The sequence below is a fragment of the Ictidomys tridecemlineatus genome, assembly GCF_052094955.1.
Source record: "Ictidomys tridecemlineatus isolate mIctTri1 chromosome 12 unlocalized genomic scaffold, mIctTri1.hap1 SUPER_12_unloc_4, whole genome shotgun sequence".
NCBI lineage: Eukaryota > Metazoa > Chordata > Mammalia > Rodentia > Sciuridae > Ictidomys > Ictidomys tridecemlineatus.
This window is the reverse complement of record NW_027520962.1, coordinates 1,012,242-1,034,113: the sequence shown is the minus strand read 5'-3', so window position 1 is coordinate 1,034,113 and position 21,872 is coordinate 1,012,242. Positions and strand designations below refer to the sequence as shown.

General features: G+C 36.8%; 1 long non-coding RNA gene across 1 annotated transcript in view; it reads left to right on the top strand.

The window, feature by feature from the left end:
* Positions 1-21,867, top strand: part of LOC144372324 (uncharacterized) — a 28,286-nt gene extending 6,419 nt beyond the window's left edge. The window contains exons 2-3 of the long non-coding RNA XR_013432338.1: positions 16,731-16,812; positions 21,071-21,867. This is a non-coding gene — a long non-coding RNA (uncharacterized LOC144372324). The remainder of the gene's footprint in view (positions 1-16,730; positions 16,813-21,070) is intronic.
* The last annotated feature ends 5 nt before the right edge of the window (positions 21,868-21,872 follow it).

The window sequence follows — 21,872 nt, the reverse complement described above, 5'->3', positions numbered from 1 at the left end:
TTTTCCATCTATGCTGCATTCCCCAAATAACACAGAATAAAAAGCATTTATGTAGTATTTACGTTTTATTAGATATTATAAGTAATCTAGAGATGACAAAGTATACAGGAGGTTATTGTAGATTATATACAAATACTGTCACACTTTATCTAAGGGACTTGAGCATCCATGGATTTTGGCATCCACAGGAGGGTCCTGGAGCCAATGTTCTAGAGCTACTGAGAGGGGACTGTAATCACTATCTTTTCTAAAAAAGATTCAACATATTTGCAAATGTTACTAACTATTGAAATCATCTAGGAAAAGACATGAAATTTCATTTAAAAATATATACTCGGGAAATAGTTTTCAAAGCAATATTTTAAAAAAAAATGAATTCCGGATGTTTAGACTTAGAATTAGACAGGTACATGTAACCACACACCAAGCACAAATAAATGAAAACCTGTCTTGGGGTTATCTGAAATCAAGTGGCCTAGGGATCAAAGTCAAAGGCAATTTATAGAATCTCTCATTTGGAAAAAAAAAACACAGAAAATTACTCACTTCTCTTGGGATAAGAATTTTATGTTACTTTTGTCTGATTTTTCTTCTGAAACCTGCTGGCCAACACATCTACTTATTGAACTATGTTCTGTATGTTTTGATCATTTCTCCAGTTTCAGAATCACTAAATTTGAATGCTGTTCTTTGAACAGTCACTCACCACTGCCTAGGGAAAGGGTGAACAGGAGATCAAGGAGATCTGTACCTCCCTGTAAAAATAACCTTTCTTCCTGGTTACAGAGTAATGTAGGTTTAATGCAGAAAGTACGGAAAATAAAGATAGAACAAGGGGGAGAAAAGAAAATGAAGATGATCCAGTTCAGTCCTGATTCTCAGTTAACACATTAGCTAGCGTATGTCTCCTGGTTTTGATTAGCTGCCTTCCTTGTTGCCTCCCTATTTATCACCTGTCATTCCTCCTATCAGGCTGTTAGGACTACTACATTCTGTTTGGTAACCCGAGCTTGCTTTCTGGTTATTTATAAATCACTCTTCATTCTCATGGCCCTGTCAACAGGTAGATTGTAAAAATAATGTGTTTATTTCACTTATTGAGTCTCATACTAGTCTTATACTCAAACAACCAAATGAAGGAGTAACATGTATTGTTTTATGTTATTGTTTTATATCTCTTTAAAACAACTATTTTAGGAATTTCAAGGTGACTGAGTGAAACAGTTTCATCCATATCCACTAGTTTCCCATCAAACTCAAACTTGCCTTTTCTTTCCTCATCTCTGAACAAGATCACATATTGGTCCAGACTTTAAATGCCACTAACCTCTAGCTACTCTCTGCAGAAACCTAGTGGGATCACAATGCAAGGAGATGTCACCTTTTCCACTCGGCTATCACAAGGATTGAAGTTCTGCATTTAATTTTATATCCTTTGGTTCTGCATAACATTTCTTTTGAACTACGAATTCTTCAGGGTTTAAAATGATAGAAAACTATGGCCTTCTACTCTTGTTTCAAAGCCTTAATTTTATAGACCCATAAAGATTAAGTCACTTTCCCAAAGTCACTGAGCTTATTTGTGAACTTCTGACATCCCATAGTACATCTGACTCCTCAGAATAAATAAGTATTAGAGGTGCCATTAGGATACACACATGTCATTCTCTGCTGTATCTTCAGTAACGAGCACATCTCAACCTGGAGGAAGACACAGTAAGATTCTGGGCCACATGTGAATTAATCACTTGGCTCTCCACAAACATTTCTTGGACTGTATGGAAACTGACAAGAAAATGTGACTTCTCCTTAGATCTCAGCTTATTCTAAACTAAATGAACAACCTATTAGAGCAAAGCATCTTTTTTTTTTTTTTCATTTTCTGCATAAATGGAAGAAAAGAGGGAGAAATATGTGCTGTAGATGGCTACACATGCATATCCCTGCTGCCAATCACACGCAAGTTCCTATCAGTGATAATGGTGTTCTCTAAAGAGAAACATCATTTTTATATTGTCTCCAAAATTAGCTAGCACTGGTCTCTTTTTCAGCCTTCTATCAAATTGCTCCCTCTTGTGGTCCCTTAAAACACATGAGTTCTATGTCTAAATTTGTCCATTCAATTTGAGGATGGTTCTTCAACAATCATTTCTTTTTTCTCTTTTCTCATAATATCTCCTCCATGATACCATATTGCTTTCACTCACACAAACACACACATAAACATACGCATGCATACCATGTTCATCTTTAAATAAATCTAATCTTTCCAAGTCAAAAATATTAAGGAAAAGAAACTGATTTATTCTCTGTTGATTTAGAATAATCAGGGCTTGGCTTCTAAAGCACTGGTACCGAGGTGACACTATTCAGATAAGCAAAGGGGGACTCTTAACTGAGCTGTATAAAAGAGGTATTTTATGCAGAAGATACCTGTCAGGGTGAACTGAAATTATCCTGTAGATGCGAAATATTCACGACGTTTTGATCAGCCTCAATAGAAAAGAAAGCCAGAGTCTGTGATGGAAAGAGAAGGGGTGCCATTTACAGGAATGATTGATAGAAAAATCTTCCATTTTGATCATTTCACTTCTTCCAGTTGTGCAGACACCACCCACCCGTGGTGGCTGTTCTGTGCTTGTCACCTCACCAACTCCCTCTACACTCACAGAGATAACGACACAAGGAAGAAAGTAGCCAAGCTACAGAAAAATGGGATTTTTTTTTAGCACCATAATGTTGATAAACATGCTCACAAAATAAAGTCACTAAGATCTCCTCTTCAAAGAAAAAAAAAATGCAAACAAGACAAAGGTAGCCCAGGAAATAGAATGCTCTCTAAAAGCCCTCCAGATAAGAAACAGGCTGAGAAGATGACCTCAGTCTTTTGATGAATGATGTTGGTGGGTGTCCACTTCGTTACACCAGGTGTGTTTAGTTTGGGATTTGGCATCTAAGAGAAAAGAAAGCTGGGCTTGGCTATCTCCTTCTTAATATCTGGAGGACAGAGAAACACAATCTCCAAATACTGTCCTCAGGCAGGCAGAATGAAAACACCTTAGCCTTACATGCAGGAGCTGAAAGGGAGATTTGTCAACAGCAAGCCAGCACAAACCCTCAATCCTGTGTGACATTTAAGTGAGGTCACTCCAGCAGAGGATACACAGAAAGGCCTCTGCGATGATTGGTTGGCATCGTGTGGCAGGGAATGAAAGAGAAACAAACTTAAAACTCACAGGAGGTGTGATTTGTTTAAATAATAGAAAGTAATTAGGGTGAAGACAAAAATCAGTGATGGCATTTTATAATTACGATTAATTTAAAGGTTAATTTCCTTTGGTGCGAAAATCTTATTTAAAACATTTACCAGGAAAGGAAATTAGGATGTTACTATCAAGAGGCATACAACACTTCTGGGAATCCATGCCTATTATCACATGAAAATTAGGTTAGGTCCAGAGTAGGAATTTCAATTCATTTTTATGTATCATAGGTGGTAGCCAGACCTCAGAGCCAGCAGGGTTGGCTAGGGCAGGAAGTGTAAAATTTGCATTTGTTTGTTTGTTTGTTTATAGGATTAATTTCAAATGTTCCCAACAAAGGAGCCTAGTTTATACATGAACAATCCTGACACAAGAAGAAAATTGGATATGGATTGCTGCCTTTGTAACTAATGAAGTTGATGTCAAAGGAATCCCCAAGAGTGGGGCTGCAAAGGGAAGCACCCAGGCCCACATTCATACTCCATCATCACTGAGTTAAATTGGATGGGGGACAGTACTTCTGAGGGCCCCAACCCTGTCAAATCCTACTCTCCCTTCCCAGTCTGACATTTTTTTCAATTACTCTTTTTCCACTGGGAATTGTCATGCCTCAGGTTCCAAATGTCATATGCACTCATTCATGTGTATCCATGCAGGATTGCTTTCAGGACACCCCTGGCCCCAGGGCTACCAAAGTCTATGGATGTTCATGTCCCTTATATAAAATGGCATAGCATTTGCCTATAACCTACACAATCCTCTAGTATATTTTAAATAATCTTTAGAATACTTATAATACCTAATAAAATGTAAATGCTATGTAAATAGTTGCTGTATTATATTATTTAGCAAATAATGACCAAAAAAAAAACAAATCTTGGGGGCTGGAATTGTGGCTCAGTGCTAGAGTGCTCGCCTAGCATGCATGAGGCACTGGGTTCGATCCTCAGCACCACATAAAAACAAAATAATGTGTCCACCTAAAACTAAAGATACATAAATAAATAAATATTTTGAAAAATCTCTACATGTTCAGTAGAGACACAACTTTTTCTCCCCAAGTTTTCATTCCATGATTGGTAATATCCATGAATGTAGAACTCTTGGATCTGGAGGACTGACTGTATACATATCTTCTATTCAGCAGCTCAACTCCCAGAAAATTTGCATAGTAAAATCAATGCATGATAGTAACAGCCAGATGGCAATAACTCCTTTGCACGATTTTTCCCCATTCACTGTGTTTTTACAGATATGCTCATTTTAAACAGTTTATTGCTACCATTGATATGTAAACCAATCCTAGAAATATAGAATTTGCAGAATCATAGATCTATGAACAATCTTAGCAATCTCTTACTTTTTATGTTGATGATCAGGAAACTTGAGTTGTCTTGCAGAAAGTCAAACAACCATTAGAGGCAGAAGTGGCCTGAATTATTATAAGCCTCCCAATTATTAGTATATTTTCGTATGTACTTTGCTTGAATATCCAGATAGATTCTTCCAACAAATATTTATTGAGCAGCTACTCTGTGGCAGTCATCAGGGATGAAGCAGAGAACCACATAGATACACTCTTTGCCTTAATAATGACTGTGGTGTAGCACACAATTCCAATAGAAAGAGGAATGAAAAAAAAAAAGAAACCACAGAAATGCAGACAAAGAAAGTAGGGTACCATAAGAATGCACTGCAAGAGAATCTCATGTAGTTTAGAAGAAGAGGACATTCCTTCCTGAGGAAGTGACACTTCAGATAAAACTGAAGGACAAGTCAGAAAGATATATAGGTTTTTAATAAACTAGGCACATCTTTTTAAGAGAAAACTACATTTTTACTGTTTGTGCCCATGTTGACTAGATGTACACCATATTTCACACAAGTACAATTTTAAATGTTTTTAATGAGTTCAAAATAACAAATCTAGTTTCAATCCGCTCATGTATCAATAAAATGCTAAGAGTAATCATAGGACATTCTCATTCCTGAAACTGCTACTCTTGTTCTACTAAGATGATTATGATTCATTTAGGCTCAGGCGTTTTGTGATTTTTCTACTCTGGAGGCTGAAAAAAATGATAAAAAGATAATGTCAGCAAAAATTACAAGGTGAGGAATATTTCTCTAATGAGTGATTATAGCATGCATGTTTATTTTTTTATTCCCCTAAATATACATATGTTAATGCGTCCATGATCTTAACTAAAACTGCTACATTTAAATGGTTTGTGCATTCTAAATATATCCTGGATGTCAGCTGAGAAGACATGCCAAGTCCTGTCTAACTAGCTCACCTATAACTGTAATAACTGCTGTTCCCTCCAATTTTGTCTGAAAGTCATGTCATATATAATTGGAAGCAATTCTACCAGGGTAGAGCAATACAGAGAATCCAATCCATCCCAGTGGTGTGACACAAAGTGAGCCCAGACATATTGAAGGTGAAGTTGACTTAGTTGCTTCATCCTGTTCTGCATGCTTCTCTACATTTATGGAAAGTATCAAAGATATCTGGATATGCAATCTTCCAACTCTTGCTTTACAATTTCTTCAGCTTCTCAGCTCTACCCCACCTCATACCACTCACTTCATCCACCCGCTTCAAGTTCTTCATCATGGAAGGATATACTGGGATCACCTTCAGTATGGTGGTAGAAGGTTTATCTAAGACCACCTGTTCTTGAAATTCTCCAACCAGCTGTAGACTCCCATCTTTTCCTTTCATTCTTCTGCCTCCTTCCTGAAAGAGGTGTCTTCACCGCTATTTGGAAGCTTCCTTGCACCAGAACCCTGGGCTTTCTCCTGCTTCCCATCTTTCTACCCTTCATCTGTCCCCAGGGTTGGCAAAAGTGGTGGTACTCCCATAACCCTACCTCCATGCTTGGCTTTTCAACATCCATGCCTGAGGAGGCTCAGATTCCATTTCTCTACTTCTCATCCTGGGTAGTTTCCCAATGCTGGAAAGTCACTATGCCCCACTGCCTATGTGTACTTGCTTCACCCAGCTGGACGCTGGTCCTACTTAACAGTGCTTTCTACTCTTTGGCCCACAGTGTGCCACACTCTCCATGGGACCTGTTCCTAACCTTTCCAGCCTCCATAAACCAAATACTCAAATCTGAGAAAGTCAGTGCTATCAAACAAAAACTCCTTCAATTTCTCCTCCAGAACTCAATACTTCTCTACATTGATGATTATTCTTTTGCCTCTTTAAAACTGTGCCCAAATCTGAGAAGAACAGGTAAGATTTTCCCCTGCAAAGTAATTCATCCACTGAACTTGACCTTCTGCCTGCCTAATCCAGGATGCAGGTCTTTCCGTGTCCTTATTCTCAACTACTCCTTTGGACAGCTTCCTTTGCTGATATATTTGTTAGGCTTCAAGGACCCAAACACCAGATTGGTCCTCCCTCTCTGTGTCCTTTCTGATAATGTGCAAGGTGATTTCCAAAAATATTTGAAATATGGAAACTCAGTTCTATGTATTTGGGTTTTAGTATAAAATATCTTTCTGTTTTTTTCTTTGTTTTTGTTTTTACATTAGGCCACATGGGGTATTTTATTGCTTGTCAGACTATATAGTTAACCAACTAAGTAGTGTCTAAAGGATCTCCATAGACCTGCTCAGTTCTTCTCAGCTTCTGTTGATGGCTTCCTCTCTTACATTCCTAGCAGTACAGAGTTCTTACATTTAATTTTTTTTTCTCCATCTAGTCTCCTGGACTACATAATTCTAATCACATTAGTAAATAGCCTAAATATACATTTTAAAGCATAATTCCAACCAACCCTCTTGTATAAATCCTTTTTCCAAAAAAGATGGGACCCTGAATCTAAACATAATGTTTTTTTTAATATTTTTTAGTTGTTGCTAGACCTTTATTTTATTTATACCTGGTGCTGAGAATTAAACTCAGTGCCTCACCCATGCCAGGCAAGTGTGCTACCACTGAGCCACAGCTTCAGCCCCCATAATATGTTTTTATTAGTTCTTTTTATATACATATGACAATAGAGTTTAATTTGATTTATTATACATATATGGAGTATAACTTATTCTAATTAGGATTCCATTCTTCCAGTTGTACATGATGGGGAATTTCCCTGGTTGTGTATTCATATATGAGCATTGAACATAGTTATGTCTGATTCACTCTACTGTCTTTCCTATTCCCATCCCTCCTCCCTTCCCTTCATTCCCCTTTGTCTAATTCAATGAACTTCTATTCTTCCCTCCCAACTCCTTATTGTGTGTTAGCACCCATATATCAGAGAGAACATTCGGCCTTTGGCTTTGGGGGATTGGCTTATTTCACTTATCATGATAGTCTTCAGATCCATTGATTTACCAGCAAATGACATAATTTTATTTTTCTTTATAGATGAGTGATATTTCTTTGCGCATATATACCACATTTTCTCTATTCATTTAGTGGCTCCATAGCTTAGCTATTGTGAGTTGAGCTGCTACAAATACTGATGGCTGTATCACTGTAATATGCTGATTTTAAGTTCTTTAGGTTTAAACCAAAGAGCGGGATAGCTGAGTCAAATGGTGCTTCATTCCAAGTTTTCTGAGGAATCTCCATACTGCTTTCCATAATGGTTTCACCAATTTGCAGTCCCACCAATAATGTATGAGTGAAGTTTTTCCCCACGTTCTCGCCAACATTTATTGTTACATATATTCTTGATAACTGACTCCAAAGCCTCCAATTTTTTGCTACCTCATAGCTTCCCTGTGATATATCCAATGATAGCATTCTATTATTAGAAGACAATCTAATATTAAGATTCTGTCCTCAACAAAAAACTCTCATGTATTTCTTACAATCCCTAGGTATTGCTTTTCCTGAGAATTGGCAGAGACAAGAACAACCTGACAAAATCTTTTTTTTTTTCTAGTGGAAATTATATTTCCTTTTTACTAGGTCTTTGGAACTAAAAGCTTAAAGCGTTTTTTCAAAGATATTTTAACTAAATAAATATTTTATTTACTATGACACCTTGGTACTGCTTTGGGCCTTCATTTTTTTCAACATGTGCATATGTATTACCAAGTTTACAATAATAAGGATCTGATTCTGAGACAACTAAGAGGGAAACATGGAAAATAAGATCCTAAGACCTTGAAAAACATATCTGACAAGATGGTTAGGAAGTGAAGCTTCTGCCGGATTTAGCTAATCAGACTCATTTCATTCAACGTGTACTTTATCTGCTAGAAACCCTTAGTAGCCTCACACTTTAGTGATCTTTCAGACAACTACAAGATTAAGTGCTCCTACAAAGGACTGTGTTTTCCTAATGGTGGGGGTAGGGAGAACTCACTCTCCAGTGGGAGATTTTAGTCCAGGCTGAAAACCCCAAGCTCACCCAGTCAGCTTTAACTGCTGCCACCACGTCTGTGTGGGAAGAAGGCTATTTTTTTCCATTTGGCCTACGGTTAGTTGTATTTTAAATTCCTTTTGTGCAAGTTGAGTAAGTACCATTAAAATTCATACCTGCAGAGGTAATGGATAGACACTCTATTTTCATAGGCCCACACAAATTCTTTAACGTCCTTCAATGAGTTCTTCTAAATATTTAGGCTTAGTTTTCTGTGAACTGCCTTTTCAATTTTTCCCTCGTGGTTTTTTTCAGCCCTGTCTCTAAAAGAGTGTTGACTAGTGGCTTTGTCATTAGTAACCAAGGGACAATTTTATATTACAATACCTCGCTGCCAACATGTATTTAAAAAAGCAGCTTTAGGTTTGCTGAATTCTGTGTTCATGATTTAAAGGTTTAAATAAAACAGAGATTCACCACAGGGAATATATTTTATTAAAGAATATTTATTCATGAAACATTTTTCTCTTATTCTATTATTTCTGAATTCTACGATTACTAACATGATTAAGTTGTAGCAATTTAACTGATATGGCATTTTACTAATTTAAAATAATTGGATTTCCCTGTGCCTCCATAGGTCAGTAGATATGAACATACCCAGATTGCAGATAGGAAAACTAAGGCTAAGAGAAAACCCTGTAGCCACACTTGCAAAGAAAATTATAACATTCCTGAGTTGTCTTTTGTAAATGATTGATATGTCTGATACCTTGATTGTGGTGATGGTTTCATAGGTATGCAAATACCAAACTCCTCAAACTGTATATATAAAGTATGTGTGGATTTTGTATATCAATTACAACTCAAAAAAGCTATTTTTTTTAAATCCTGAGTTGTCTTTGAAGGGTCAAAGATAAACTCCTACAATGAGGAAATGATTGAACAAATGCAAGCTCTATTACCTTGTCACTCTCTGCCTAGTTGTGAGTCTCTGATTAGGATGCCACAAACTATCCAGAAAGAGAATCATGTATTTCCTACCAATGATTAACATTTGTGATGCTGTATGGCATTCATTAATAAATGACCATCTCAACCTAGCCATGTTAATGCTAAAGCACATCCTAGCCTCTTTTCTTCCACCATCCTTGACCAGAAAAGTTGCAGAGGTGGCTTCTTACCATTGATATCCAAAAAGATTCTATTGTTTATCTCAAAGCACTTAACTGACAACTAACAGTCCAAATCTTCTATGAAATATTTTCGCTTTTCTTACATCATTCAAGACCTTGTGGAAGAAAGGATAAAAACACTCAATCCAATTTCATCTGGAAATTTTGCTAGCATCTTCCATGCACTGATCAAGTACCTTATTTTCCTTTGCAGCATAAAGGGTCTATGGAGTTCATTCAGTAAATATGAATTGAGTGTCATCCATGAGCCAAATATTGTTCTGAGTTCCCAGGCTATTGTCGTAAACAATAAACAACAAAGAACAGTAAATCACGTGCAGCTTACATTATAGTGGCAGAGGCAATCGACAAACAAATAGATTTATAATATGTCAGGTAGAGATAGGTTGCAATGAAGCAAATAAAGCTAAGTGAGAAAACAGAAATTCATCTCTAAAATCTAAGCAAGTCCCCAATTCACCTTGCACCAATTACATTTATTTTTTCCCTTTTCCTGGACTTTGCCAATTGGGTGCCACTTATAACTTAAAAACTGCATTTCCAAAAGGAAGCCAGACTATCGCGACCCCCCTTGCCCGCAAGGAAGACGCGACTCAGGAATCTTCTTTCAGCAGTTTATTCAGGCCCTTGATATTCTTCTAATAATTCTTCTACTCCTACCTCGGATGCCCCTCCCAGCCTTAATAAAGCACCGCGAACCCCAATGCAAAGCTGCCACGTGTACCCTTCTCACAGGGTGCTAGAAAATGACACGCCAACTTTCTCTGATAAGGAGCTGGGAACACGCCAACTCTCTTTGATATGGAGTTGTCCTTCACAGACCACAATGGAGCCAGCGCCATCATGTAATGGCGACCACAGTCCGCAGGAACGGCTCACCACACCAGACACCAGCTTCTTCCTGACATTCTTTTTTGTTCTGTTGAAAGAGGCAACATTACCCTAACAAAAAAACCTTCTGAGAATCAACCTTGACTCTTTCCTTCCCCTCCCCTTCTTCATGTTCAAACACTATATGTTTCATGTGTTCTACCTCGTTGTCTATTTATTTTGCATTCATTGACATCTTTTCTTTCTCATCCTCCTAATTCTAACTCAGGACTTTAGCAACTCCCCTTTCACATTTTCTATTGAGCATTGAAGTGTAACACAGACAATATGACACATTGAAATAAAGAAAACATCCCTTATTACTTTGCAAAAACCTCACTGTAATAAGAGTGATGCAAGATGGTGCTGATAATAAACAAACAATTTTCAGAAGGAAGGACTACTTGAGTGCTTATGTGGTGGCTTGCATCATTTATTAGACAAAAGCCAATGAACTAAGCCTTTAGTTGCACCTGCCTCATCGCCTTGCGAGACATATTGCAGAACTCACAACACGTCATTCGTAACTGTCACTGGTGGATACACCCCAGTGGCAACTGGGCCAGTCACTGTTCACATCACAATATTTCTAGAATATTAGATTGGAGATAAGGAGGAGACAAAAAGAGCAAAAAATTCCAGGAACACAAATAATGATGCTGGAGAATAAATAATAAAAGAAGACCCTATAATCTGTAGAGAACACAAAAGAAATACTCAAAACTTTTGGCAAATAATGTGGAAAGAAAATAAAATTCTAAAGATTTTAGATTTAATCCAATGCGTGACTTGAAACCTTGGATCATCTTTGAAAACGTTCCAGGAATTTACTAGAATGGCAAGAGTGAAAGCAGAATATACTTGGAAGGAAAGAAAATACCTGACTCTGTCCTGTCCTCTGCTGTTTACTACCTCCAGCAATAAACCTGTATTCATTTGTAAAATGAAGATAATTATTCCTACCCACCTGACAGTAATATTGTAAAGATAAATGATATCTCTTGAAAGAGCTTTAGGCACTATTAAACACTTCACAATTGTTGGGAATGTATTTTATTTTTCTTTTCAGAAATTAAAGAGATCTTTTTTTGATAAAAGATACTCTTTTTCAAAATAATGCAGAGGTGGGCTATGACCCCACACGTAACTCTTTTCATAATTACCTGGAGAAGGATCTATCAGCTGTTTCATAATCCCTATTGCTCAGAAAAATTTTACAGTAAGCAGTAGCTCCTATAAAGCCTGAAGAAACATTTAAAATAAATTGAGAACAGATCAAAGTGGTATTAAAGATATATTTAAAACGTAAGCCAACCCCAGTATTTCAATTTTTTGAGAGTAATAAGGCCATTTCATCCACCTCTGCTCACCACCCATGTGGCATCCTAAAGCATTCCATAAGGCACTGAAAGACCCTTTGTAAAAGGGTTCAGAGATCAGGTTTACCTAGCTGATTCACTTTGGTCTTAATGGTGGTCAACTGGTTACAGCTGATTTCTATTCCTCCCTAAAGTCACTTAGAAAGATATCCAAACAATTACTGAGAACCAAATGCACATGGAAATTGGTCATGCACAATTTCCTAGGCTGTGAACTCTGGCATGTATTTCATGTAAACTATAGAAAATATGCCCTGTGCTACTGGCTTAAATTTGAATGTCCCCTCCAGGGTTAAATAGTGAAAATCACCCTGGTTATATTCAGAGCATCTTCTTTTTCTCATCTTCATGGTGGATCTCTGACTGTTGGAACATTTTCCATGATCCAGTCCAACTGAACACTCAGAAGAATCTGGAAAATTGGGCTCCTTCCATTGGAGTTTGTGTTCTCCTCCCCAACTGGGTAGCTATGAGCCAGTTCTACCCACATTCCCAACATACAGGTCATGGCAACTAAAGAGCAAGCCCCAGAGGATTCAAACTACATTAAAGTTTAGGCACTATTAGTGTTCAGGATATTCATGTTCAGGACACACCCTAAGTCCTTCCTGACCTCCCCCTGTGTCTTAGGGAGGTCTGCATTGTGTCTTACTCAGCTTTAGTCCCCACTTTTGGTCCTACTTCCATCTTTTGAACTTGAAGATTTATCTTATTTCCTCAGGTACTCCATCCCTAGGGGTACTCCAAAATCTTTGGTTCATAATCACCGTCTGGCTTATCTGCAGTCTCTGGGAACAAGCTAATGAAATATCTCAAAACAACAACAATAACAATAACACAATAAATCTGGATCTCAATTTCATTGAGACCTTATTGCTTATTTCTGTCCTTCATCTACTGTGGCCCACTCTATTTTCTAGCACCAAAGTCATGAAGCTTTAACCCTGGGAATAATTCTCAGGAATCTTGTTCATAATGAAGTCCGTTGTTTGGCAAGAGCTCACCCTAAAAATGGGAATTCAGGCAATAAAGCACTAGTCTTAAAAAAAATTTCTCAAAGTACAAACTGTCAATAGTGTTGCCATTTAATTATTGTACAGCTCTTCTGATATTGTCTATATAAGCTAAAATTCAAGTGCGAACAATGTAGAAAACAATAGAAATTCACTTTCAAAATTTTTCTTCTATAAAATTAAATACATGGTAAAGTTCCAAAGCTGTCACCAATTTAGAATTTGTAACCTGCCTAAGATAACACAACCATCAGGTAGACCAAATAGTACTTAAACTCATATCCTCCTAATATCAGGATCTCTCCACTTCTGATAAGGAAAAAGAGGCTATCTACTTCACAAAAAGTGTTTCTCACCACTTCCTCGCCAACACTTATTGTTGCTTGTATTCTTAATAGCTTCCACTCTGACTGGAGTGGTAGGACTGCAAATTGGTGCAGATAATCTGGAAAGCAGTATGGAAATTCCTTGGAAAACTGGGAATGGAACCTCCATTTGACCCAGCTATCCCACTCTTCAGTCTATACCCAAAGGACTTAAAAACAGCATACTACAGTGACACAGCCACATCAATGTTTATAGCAGCATAATTCACCATAGCTAAATTATGGAACCAACCCAGATGCCCTTCAGTAGATGAATGGATAGGGAAACTTTGGTATATATACACAATGGAACATTACTCAGCACTAAAAGAGAGTAAAATCATGCATGTGCAGGTAAATGGATGAAGTTGGAGAATATAATGCTAAGTGAAGCAAGCCAACCCCAGAAAAACAAAGGCCAAATGTTTTCTTTGATATGTAGATGCATAATGGCAATTGTGTGGGGGGAGGTCAAGGGATGAATGGAGGAACTTCAGGTAGAACAAAGGGAAGAGGGAAAAGAGAGGACAAGGGGGTAGGAATGATGGTGGAATGAGTTAGATATCATTACCCTAAGTACATGTATAAGACAATAATGGTGTGAAAATACTTTGTATACAATCAGTGTCTTGAAAAATTGGGCTCTATATGTGTAATATGAAATGAATTGCATTCTGCCATTGTGTATAACAAATCAGAATAAATTTTTTAAAAAAGTATTTCTCATGATTAAAAGAAACCAACAAGTAGTAAGGTACAGTGGTTCATGCCTATAATCCCAACAACTCAGGAGGCTGAGGCAAGAGAATTCCAAGTTTGAGGTCAGTCTCAGCATCTTAGTGAGGCCCTCAGCAACTTTGAGAGACTCTGTCTCAAAAGTTAAAAAAAAAAAAAAAAAAGGCTAAGGATATGGCTCAGTGGTAAAAAAAAAAAAAAAAAACCACCTCTGGGTTCAATCACCAGTACCAAAAAAATATAGAAATAAATAAAAAACTTAGAGAAAACTTAAATGTATATTATCTTGTGATATATATATATATATATATATATATATATATATATATATATATATATATATATGATTTCAACTCTATGACACTTGTGATAGATAAAATTATGGAGACAGTGAAAAATAGTGATTACCAAAGGATTATGGGGAGGGAGACATGGTTAGATAGAACACAGAGTATATTTTTCTTTTGTTTTCTTTTTAAAGAGAGAGAGAGAGAGAGAGAGAGAGAGAGAGAGAGAGAGAGAGAGAGAGAATTTTTAATTTTTTTAGTTCTCGGCAGACACAACATCTTTGTATGTGGTGCTGAGGATCGAACCCGGGGACGCACGCATGCCAGTCAAGCATGCTTCCACTTGAGCCACATCCCCAGCCCCAACACAGAGTATTTTTAAGGCAAGAAGTCTATTTTGATAGTATAATAGTGGATACATGCCACACACTTGCCAAAACCAATAGAATTTGCAACACCAAGAGTAAAGACCAATGTCAACGATGGGCTTGGGATGATAATCATGTGTCAACATAGATTCATCACTTGTAACTCCATCTCTGATAGATATGTTGATAGTAACAGAGGCCATGCATATATAAGGCAGGACCTTGAGGAATCTCTGTATTTTTGCTAAATTTTGCAAAAGCACAAATTAAATTAACCTAAAATGCTCTAAAAAATATGATCTTTTTTTTTTAATGGGAAAAGGCTTCCTCAAAGCACAGATATCACAGACTTTATGTTACATTGCCCCTTGCTTTAGTTTCCATATGGAGCACCCTAGGATATTGACAAGAGAACACAAACTAGACAAAGTAAGCCAATAGGATACAATACTAGAAAAAGTCGAGGTGTCTTAGTGCATCCTTATTCAACCTCTATTTCCCTGTGCCTTTCTTTCCTGTAATCTAGCTCATCAGCCTCCTGTTGTTTTGCCTTTTATCTTCACATACAACCTCTATATCCAGAAATAAAAATGAAAAAATTACAAACTTTTTCATGTCACTGTTACTATTTACTGTCTCCATTACCATTTCTGTCAAAACTTTGAGGTATAAGACAATCATTTATTATGCTCATAGATTCTGTATGTTAATAACTCAGGCCCAGAGGAATGGATTATGTCTCTTTGCTGATGTCAGGAACCTGAGCTGGGAAGACTTCAAAACAGAACTGACTCAACATTTGGGGTCTGGAATCACTTAGAGGCATTTTCTCTCCTATGTCCGGATGTTGATGCTGGCTATAGGTTGGAACCTCACTAGCCTGTCGGCTTCAGCACCTATCGATGGTTCTGCATTGCTCTGTCCATGTGGGCTAGTTTGCCTTTCCTCATGCAATGGTGGCTGTGTTGCCCAAAAGAGCGAGAGGAGTGTATGACACCTTTATGATCTGCCACTGGAAGTCACATAGTATCATTTCTACTATTTTCAAATGACCACAAAGGTGTGCCCATGTTCAAGAGGAAAGGACCACAAGCTCCAACCACTGGATGGGACGGGTTTAAAGATCAGGCTGTGAAAACATGTGGGATAGGAGATACTGTTGCAGCCATTTTGTAAAACATCATGTCCCACAGTAACTCTGGTTATATCTCATTGTATCTTAAATATCTGGGTCTGTATGGCCTTTGAATACTTCACTCTTATTGTTTCAGATTGTAAAACACATGATGGCAGGGAAATCCGTGTTGAGTTAACTTCCGTGGACTCCACCACAGCACCTTGTACTCAACAATCAGAGTACATATTACTGCTCCTGTGCAACTAATGTTAGATACATGCCCTTGGGCAATCATTATTTTTATGACATAACATTTATAACATAATACATAAAATCTCCATATTAGCCAAAAAGGCATATGGCATTTTAAAATTGCTGGAAAAAAAAGTTCATAATTTCTTCTCCCAAGTGAATACAGTCTTATAAGACAATAATTGCATTTCACACCATTCGAGGAGTGGAAATGACTACCTTGAAGAATTTTTTATTTTTACTTTTTGTCCACAATTATTTTTAGTTTAACAGATTATTAAAAGTCTTATGTTGTTCAATCTAATGTATGAAATATGATATGTCAAGAGCTTTGTAATGTTGTGAACAACCAATATAAAAAATAAAAAATTTAAAAAAAAAACAAACAAAAAAATAAAATAAAATAAAATTGTTTTTTGATAATGGTAAAAAAATAAATAAATAAAAATTAAAAAAATAAATAAATAAAAGTCTTATGTTGTAATCTGTGTGAACCTTAACCAGGAGTGGGTTCTTCTGTGAAATTAACTAATGAAGGAAATTGTTCCTTTTCAGTTGATTTCATAGGTGGCTTTGACTCTTATGGCTACCAAGGGCCCCAGAAGACGTCTCACTTACAACTTCAGCCTATGTACATGTAAGTACCTTGCTTTGGAGGTATTTTCCTGGGATACCAAAAAATGATCAAGAAAATGTATCATGGCACAAAACAGATGGCATGAAGCTCTTCTTCAGTTATATATTTTCACTATTAATATTGTTTTGAATGGAATAATTCTGATACTTTATTTATAATTTTTTTTTAAATTTACCTTAACAGAAATGCCATCTCTGCCATTAGTCCTACATAAATATCACCTACATGACTCAAAATTTTGTATATTATATTCCAAGAATTGAATTACCACAAAGTTATATATTCTGAAAATGATATAACATTGTACACTATTGTATAAAAACTATATATAAACCATATTTTCTGCTTTTCCGAGGTTAGTCCCAGTTTACGTTGGTTGTCCTGGTATAATTATCAGCTTTCCATATTACTCTCAAAAGAGTTCTCATTTAAATGCTTAATTATAATTCACCATGGTTATACATAGTATTCAAAAGGAAATTTTAAAAACAGAACAATGCTCCTTCTCTATCATTTTTCTAATGTGAAAGTGCAAATGAAACTAGGACAATAACACTGAAACTTATCAAACCCTGAACTCTAGCACTCAAAAGAGCAGACATATAATCAGAGCCTGATTTTTATATCTGTGTTTAGGCAAATTCCCTTGGATAACAACTGATAACAAATTCTATATATCAGCATCAAGTGATATGCTGAATTGCAAGCGAAGATCAAAATAGAAAGTAAGATTCCAATTCATTTTAAAATGTGAACTTCTCTCTTTGAAGATATGTGTTTGTTGTCCTTGTCCTCCACCATTAAATCATTTACCTTTTAATATCTTTAGTGTATAGGATAATCAATGGATTTGGGAGGTATTTCTCCTCCAAAGAGATTAATCTGTAGATAATCCTTTTAAGCTTCTCTTTAAAAAGAGAATGATCCATGCATTGTGCCTGCCTTTTTTATTTGTGTCCTGGTAGCTCTCTGCAAGCATTTGCTATCATCACTTATAGAAGAGACTTTATTGATTCAGAAGTTAGAGGATACTATATGTCATTCAAAGCATTGCGTCTCTAAGCCTTTCTTTACATGCCCACCACCACTGCCCTAACTCCAGCTTCTTCCTTATTTCAGAACCTCCATCCCATCCTCCACATGGCTGCCAAATTAATCTTCCCAAAGTACTATTCTGAGAATTTCACCTCTCTGCCCAAAAGCCATCAGTTACTCCCTGTTACCTACTGAACAGAATCCAAACTTCTTGCCATAGCCTGCAAGTCTAACCTGACCTGGCCTCAATATTTTATTTAAATATCTTCTCTTCAAGTGCTAATAATGTCTGAGTCCCAACCACCTGCAGATGATGCTGGGAGTTGGTAGGGTAAATGTAATGGTGAATGAAAACTGGCCTAGCCTCCTTATGCTTTGAATCCAGTGAATTCATAAATAGACTGGTATCTTCCTTCAAGTCATTTTTTCCCAACCAAATTCAACTCTTGCCTTCTCCAAAAAAAGGACACAGTTATTTCCAATTGTCCTGCTGTTCTTTTGACACCAGATATTATATTTTTTTCAAATTTTGCTCTTTGAAACCTCGCTGTCTTTAAATTTTATTTTAAAATATACTTTCTATATAAAATATTTCTTAACATTATTTTCCTCTAATACTCTCTTTTTTATTTTTTTGCAATATACTCTTTATACTGTATCTACCCAAACCTCTCAGAAAAATCTGATAGCTACAACAAAAAATAAAATTAGACCAGGTGAGGTTGTGTATACCTGTGATCCCAGAAACTTGAAAGGCTGAAACAAGAGTACTGTAAATTCAAGGCCAGCCTTGAAATCTTAGAGAGACCCTGTCTCAAAATAAAAAATAAAATGGACTAGGGATGTTGCCCCATGGTAAAGTAACCCTCCATGAAATTCCAAGAACAAAAATACAAAATTATACATCTTTTGAATTCTTTGCCATTCTTCTCAATATTTTAGAGTAAACATCTGTAAGGTGTGCTATTTTAAAAGGGCAAAGCAATTAGGAGTAGTATACTGCCTGAGATTAAATTCATTATAACCTTGATCATATAACTTTGTTTGAAAAACTTTAATCTCACCAAGCCTAAGTTTCCTCACCTGAAAAATAGAAATGACAACACATGTACTTCATTTAATTGTTTGGAAATTATATGAAAAAATCCAGGTAAAACATAGGAGACATAGGATATGTCTCATAGTAAGTGCTTAATAAACAGTATTTATTAACAGTGAAAATAATTCTTATGTCAACCAACATCATCATGAAAAGCCTTGTCAAATCAGATATCTCATTTCCCAAAGGATATCCTCTGTATATGACATATGACATATAATATTAGCTCATGTAACAAATAACAGTGTATTTGAACTTAAAAGAGTAGATCAAATATCTACAAGGCATGCATTGCTTGATATTGACTATATTATATAACATTGCATTGTGTTGGTCAATATAAATGATCAGTAAAGATCACCAAGCCATAATAAATTAGATGTAACTCATCTAACTTTAAGCTATCTATAATAATAACATGAGAAGGCTAATTATATATAATGCTAATTATACATAATCAGCATATTGTTTCAAACCAGGCATTTATAATTCTAATGTTGATATTTAAACAGGGACTTTATAAAAATGAATATCTTTGTCAATGATTAAATTCCTTGAAGACAAAATTTTTCATGATTTTGTTAAATAAAATAGTTTAAAAGCCAAGTGGAAGTAATAAAAATACTGCCCATGAATAGTAAAATTATATGAGACCCTTCAAATTTTGTTGCTTAGGAACTAATTTACATGTTTAATGGAATTCAAATTTAAGAAGTCAGGAATACTTAAGGTACATAAAATATTAAAGTCAAAATCCTACTATCACCTCTTCCACAAAGCATCCCATAGGAAACCTTGGATCCTAGAATACAAAGATTTTATTTTATAGATGAGGAAACTGATCAAGAGAAAGGAAAACAACCGTCACACAACTTGTTGGTGGTACAGCCAGGATTATCAACCTCTTTTCCTATCCCCTTAATTCAGTCCTCAACAAATTTTAAGGTGGGCTGTGAATTCGACTTCATGTTACATTCCCTGATTTTATTTTCTTGTTGGTGTAGCTTACACTGACTTAACGGCCCTATTTCCATAAAAGTCTGCACCTTCCCCTTTCTGTACATTCCCTCTATTCCCTTTTGATTTTACACTATGCTATGTTGAATGAAGGGCCTTTTAAACTTTGTAACCCTCAAAACCATTCATCTGAGAGCAATTGCCTATTCAAATCCTGTGAAAAATCAAAACTGATTCACCTACAAACCTTGTTCCCTGCTGAGAGGCAGAGACCTGAGTATCTCCTCTGTCTTTGTCATTTGGAGTGTGCCTTCTCCTGTCAACTTGCCAGAAATATGTCTTGTAAAGTAAGAGTAATTTAACATCATGGGCCAGTTTGTGCACCCTAACAATATTATAGAGCAACTGGAAATAAAAGCTGTCCTTTTGAAAGAAAGCAAATGCTAAAAAGTAATGTGAAGTTTTAGCTGTGGGATTTTCATTCTACCCCACAAACCTTCTGTGGCCAGGACCCTGGAGAAAGCTGTGAAGTCACTGCCAATACTGCCTGCCGGTCACAGCCCTGTTTCAGTACCCATAGCCAAAGAATGCACAGTCCTTGTTATTTTTAGTTAGGTTTTGTGAATGTTCTTGCTTTGCAATTTTTCAGATTATCTATAATCCATCTAAAAGGAAAGGTTTTTATGTTTTCTCTTACACTTTGATAAACCTCTTTGAAACCAACTGGTAACTATGAAATTACAGCAAAAAGAATTTCCATGTCCACAGATTAATTTTCTAGCAATGTAACTGCATGGACTGCCACAGTAGCAAGCATAGATCTGATCCTGCTCCCGCCCAGTGAGATAATCCTGTGGAGTATTAGGCAGCATGTGAAAACAGTGCATTATATTGGGCAGCCCAATTGTACAGTAATACATCTTCATTTCATTCGTCCCCAGAAATAGATTTTTGAATGACCACAAGTGGGTCTCTCTATCCAGGCAGTTGCACTAAGGAAAAAGAAAAGGAGAAGAAATTTATCTAGCTAAAACCCAATTGGGGCTTCTTCTCTTTTCTTTCCTTCTTTTTTGTCTGCACTTGTGCTTGGAGAGGTGAGAAAAGGTGGTAAGGGACAGGCACCTAGCACTCTCCCCTTTGATTAAAAACATCTTTTCTCTCTCTCAGGTCAAAATAATACAGATGACTTCAGTTTGTCAGCCCATGGACCTCTCAAAGAACTTGTTTCGCAATGGCCTCCTGCATTTGATGAAGAGCAAGAAGCAGATGAATTTAAATATATATACATATTAACAGGACACACACACACACACACACACACACACACACCACACAACCACGCACAAACCAATTCCACTTGACCTCCTTTCTAAATGAAACAGACAAATATGCAGGACACGCCCATCCTGGATTTCCTGAAAGCAGGCTCCTTTCTTCCAGGCCTTTAAAGTTCAAAAGGAGACGCGTTGGTGCCCCCTGCTGGCCATTACTAACTCCTCGGCAGCCCAGCCAGTCAACCTCTGTGAGCTGCGAAGTCATGGGGCACATTAGTTTGAGAGCCCCCTTTTCTGCACTCCATACATCTTGATAGCACCACAGCTACTTAGACAATGTAATTGCAAAAAAGACAAACAAAAACATGCCACGATGACCTTGTAACCGAAGTTTGAAATGGCAGGTCGTTTGCCCTAAAGGCTGTACCGTACATACTTGCCTTAACCCACCTGCGTTGTGTGCCCGAGAATCTCAGTGCAGACATCCCTGAGTCAATTCCTTTAGGCTAACACACTGCTATTCATTCCGAATGAGTTCGAGTCTGTGTGTTTCGTGTCGAGAAACAAGACTGAATAACTCAGCAGCTCCAGTGTGTCTGTGTAAGAAAACTGCCAGCTGTCAGCAAAGTGCATTATGTAACGTTGAGCCTCCCTGATGGCCAAAAAGAGACAAGTACCAATAACAAGAACAATAA